This window comes from Tupaia chinensis, unplaced genomic scaffold (genome assembly GCF_000334495.1).
Source record: "Tupaia chinensis unplaced genomic scaffold, TupChi_1.0 Scaffold138080_1, whole genome shotgun sequence".
In the NCBI taxonomy this organism is placed as follows: domain Eukaryota; kingdom Metazoa; phylum Chordata; class Mammalia; order Scandentia; family Tupaiidae; genus Tupaia; species Tupaia belangeri.
Window position 1 is genome coordinate 770,091 of NW_006197981.1, and position 4,374 is coordinate 774,464.

Genomic DNA, 4,374 nt, shown 5'->3' on the forward strand with positions numbered 1-4,374 from the left:
AGGCTTGGGACATGCAGTTAGGGAAGGCCCTGGGGACACAGCAAGCTTTACCCAAGATGGAGTCGCAGTGGCTAAGTGTTAACAGAGAGCCGCGGCACTAGGCTGAAAACACCCGGAACAAGGCAGCAGTCTGTTTGCTAACTACACCCTAATAAGGAGTTCGGACCACTGGAGTCTCTGACCCACAAAAAATCGGGCCACAGATTGCCCAGATGACCATGAAACTCTTCGTAAAGCGCATTTTTTTTTTTTTTAATTCAAGCACCAGCTCCCTGTTCAGACCACAGGACAGGAACCCCAGGTAGAGCCCTCAGTGGCAGCCCACTTCCAGGACCCCTGCTGGTTTGGAGTGTGGTTCTTCCTTCTCTCTCTCAGTGAACTCTGCAATGCCACTCCGTCAGTGGTCTGCGTCTGGTTCTTCATGGCAGTGAGACAAGAAGCTGGACACCCGCAGCCCTGGCTGGCACTGGGCTGGGCCTGGCCATCCTGGTATCTCACGTCGCGCCGGCACCCGGTCTTCTTGCCGCCGGTAGGTGGGCCCTGGCTTATTCTAAACTGTTTGCTTCTTCCCCACATGAAGGGCAGTTGCTTGGGAAACCCAGTAACTATTTGCAGGTGTTTATTAAAGGGTCTTGCCCATGGCCTTTTTCTCCTGAAAAATAATCTCAGTGAACTTGTTTATGTATTTACGTGAGAAAACAGATCTGTGGCTGATCCAGCCTCTCCCCCGGACTCTCCCAGTGTGGGAGCAGCTGCAGCCCAGTTCTCCCCCTCACAGGCACGAAGAACTAGAGACGCAGACACAGGGAAGGGGAGTTGTGTTAAGAGAAATCCGAGCTTCCAGGCAGGTCACGTGTCCCAAAAAATGGGTCTTCAATGAGAAACTGTGCGAAGGGCTCTTATCTGTGTCAGAGGGGCTTTGTTTGGGCTTCTCGATTTTATTTAGGCTGTTCAGTCTCTGAGAAGCTGAGTCTGTGAGCAGAGGAAAATGGCCTGCAGGGCTGGCTGCAGGGTGAGGAGTAGCCAGCACACTGCCGGCCAGCTGCTCGGGAGCAGCTTGCAGGGATGAGGGGCTGCAGGGCGGCCGCCAGCAGGAGCTGAGCTGCAGGGCGTAAAGGCCTCAGTTCTGTCCTGACGCAGAATGAGTAAAGTAGGAGAAGAGAAGTTTTAATAGAAAAGTGGAGATTTCTAATAGGAACGAAATGCAGCCCAGGCCTAAGAGGCCTGTGTGGGCAGCTGCCAGAGGACAGACACCCAGGGGCCGCCGCGCGGGCCCGGCGCCCCCCGGGGCCCTGCCGCTGTGACCGGGTGGTCTGGGAGCTCAGCCGCGGAAGGTCTGCATAGTACCTGCTGTCCCTGGTCTTCCCTCAGGTGAGGAATTTAACTATCTAATCACGCATGCTTGTGGTGTTATAAGAAAACCAACCAAACAAACAAACAAACAAAAAACAGCTTAATTTAGTGGCTTTTCATTGGGCAAATCTTAACACGGTTTCCTGGACCGACTTCAGAGCAATTCCGGGTAGCCGTGTGGTCCACTCGGTGTTCGAGTTCCGGGAAGGGACAGTGACATCGAGAAGGGAGGAGGAAGGAGGCAGAACCAGTCTGGGTCGGTTACACGGGAAGTCTGTCTGCGCTTCCCTGGCTCAGTAGGCAGGAGATGTGACTGAAGTCCACTGCTGTGATTGGCTGTAACCGAGCAAAAGTGAAAACGAGCAGTTTTATGTCAGTGAGATCGGTTTGTGTGCGGACACCAAGCAGGAGTGTGGAGGCCTTTTCCACATTCTTTAACAGGAGGGAAGGGCGCCCACGTGGGGGAGCACTGCCCAGCTTGTTTATGGCCCCAGTGGAGCCAGGGTGCCCCGTCCCGGGGTGCCAGGGGTCAGGTGGGAAGGGTGGGAGGAAGGGTCTTCACAGAGAGTCTGGCTGCAGTGCCCGAGGCTGCAGGTGACCCAGCTGTGACACAGCTCAGGCTGCAGGCACTTGGGTCTTGGTGAGGGCAGTGAACGACCCTCCTCAAAGTTTGACCGGGGACTCTGTGCCTGCTCGGTGGGTCTGATTCCGGTCTCACCTCCCGGCTGGAAGGACCCTGGGTGAGCAGGTGTCCGGTGTGACGGTGACTCGCCCTGTGACCTGCAGTGACCCTAGGCATCCCCAAGAGGAGGATGCAAAGACTTTTGGGAGAGGCATACAGAGCGTTGTGGAGGTACCAAGAAGTGTTTGTCACTGTGAGGGACATCTGGCCTCAGGCTCGTGCCAGCTGCTGCTGCAGGGGACACTCTGGCTGCCTTTCATCGTCACTTCGTTTCTTACGTGCTTGGGTGAGGAAACGTCTCATTGTCTTGACCGAATCAGAGAGAAGAACAAGCTTCGGACTCTCTCCCAGCCCGTACGTACTCCTCTGTAAACCCTAAAGTGAGTCCCTGTGCTTCCCTGTTACTCTAGTGCCCACTCGAAGTTGCTCTAGACACGCGAGCCAACCCTTCTAGGCAAAAACTTGCACTTTTATCTGTCTTTGAGATGAAATTTCTTACCCCACAGACATAGAAAACTCTTTCCTGCACCATAGATTAACTGGCTCCAGCAGAAGTCAGTAATCTAATTAGCGGAGCCCCCCATCTGTAAGCGGTTTCCTTTCCTTAAATCCCTGGAAATTCTTAGGAAAGGCATTGGCTTAAATCTTCCTGGGGAGCCTTACTTGTACCCACCCTGAGCCCCCGTTCTGTGTCTTTGAAATATACATTTTCTACTTCCTTTCACCCAGGGTCCTGCCCTCGAAAATGCAAATATAGCTTTTAAAGGTGATTAAGGATTAAAGAAACTTAAAAATTATCAAATGGAGAATTGCAAATGAAAGTTATTTGTGTGTCTGTATGTCTAGGTAATATGTATGTGATTCTCTTATTTTAGTCAAAGAACTCACGGGGTCCCAGGGCTCTCCCCGGCTGCGGGGCCATTCGCAGCATGGCAGCTGGGTTCCATGGAGACGCTGTCAGTTATAAACATGCGCTGGTCCTCATTTGCGTGTCTTCCATCTGATGGGGGCATTTCCTTGTGGGAGGGCTTTTGCCTTCGCCGTTGGCAAAACAGTAGACAAAAGTCATTAATTATGGGACTTGCTTCACCATTATTACTTGGCCATCTGCTAAATTTGGCCCAGAATGTGACATTTCCACTGTGCCCACTGTCCCAATGCTCTGGGCTAGAAGAACCAAGTGGCACAGTGAAGACTCAATTAGCTGATCGAAGGACGTGTCCAGCTTCCCTTGGCCCTGAGCCCTTCTAGTAGTCTTGCTTAACCTAGGCCCACTCTGTGCAGGGGACAGGGGTTCTGGCCTTATAAATGACAGGAAGGTCTATGGGACTATACAGAGACATAAACCGTGTTGCTCAAAGCGGAAATGTCGCATTATTGCCAAGGATGGTAAATCCTTAACAAGTAATGCAGATCTGCCAACAAAATCTCTTTGCGTTGAGCTCCCAGGAGATGAAGACTTCAAGGGTCACGGTTCTAGGGGACTCCTGCACCCGCTGGAAGGGACCCGATCAGGTCCTCTGGACTAACTCTCATGCCACAAAATTTAAAGGAGTCTTCTGTGATCTTCCGGCTTCCTGAGGTTACGTTTCCCCTGGGCATGCCGGGTGATCAGAGGTTTGAACCCCGGACACAGGGCCTGGGCGTGTTGGGTGATCAGAGGGTCAGAGGTCTGAACCCCGGACACGGGGCCTGGGCATGCTGGGTGATCAGAGGGTCAGAGGTCTGAACCCCGGACATCAGCACAACCTGCAGGGCTGGCCTAGGCTCGGCCACGTGCCTCTAACCCCATTGGCCTACACAGTGAGTGCTCGGTAAAAGCCTGGTCGTGAGCTCGGTGAGGCTCCTGGCCAGCAGACACTCCAGAGAGCCAGGAGAATGGACATCCTGGCTCAGCATAAGTAGACGCGGGGCCTCCCGACCTGGCCCTCGCGGACCCTGCTCTGGCTCATCTCAACGTGTGTCCTTCGTGGCTGTGGTCCAACCGCGAGCCACTCTCGCAGGTCACCGAAGCAGGAGGGGCAGGCCTCCTACATTTGTGGCCATCTGGTCCGAAGTGGGAGAGGTCAGGGATCCGCACTTACTGCTGGTGCCTGCGGGGAGGCCACCTTAGGGAGGGCGGCCTGCCTTGTGCCATCTGGGCTCCCAGTGGTAACGGGTCGGAACGGCACGAGCGCGTCGCCCCTCCTCTTTCTTATTCTGACCCTGGTGCTGTGGTGGCTTTGAGAAGCCCCGTATCGGCCGGGCAGGACATGGCTGTGGGCGTGGAAAGGCCGACACTCAGCTTGGGGTGCCTGCCTCCCCTGGGCTGCTACAGCGGCGGCTACCCCTGCCCCGGG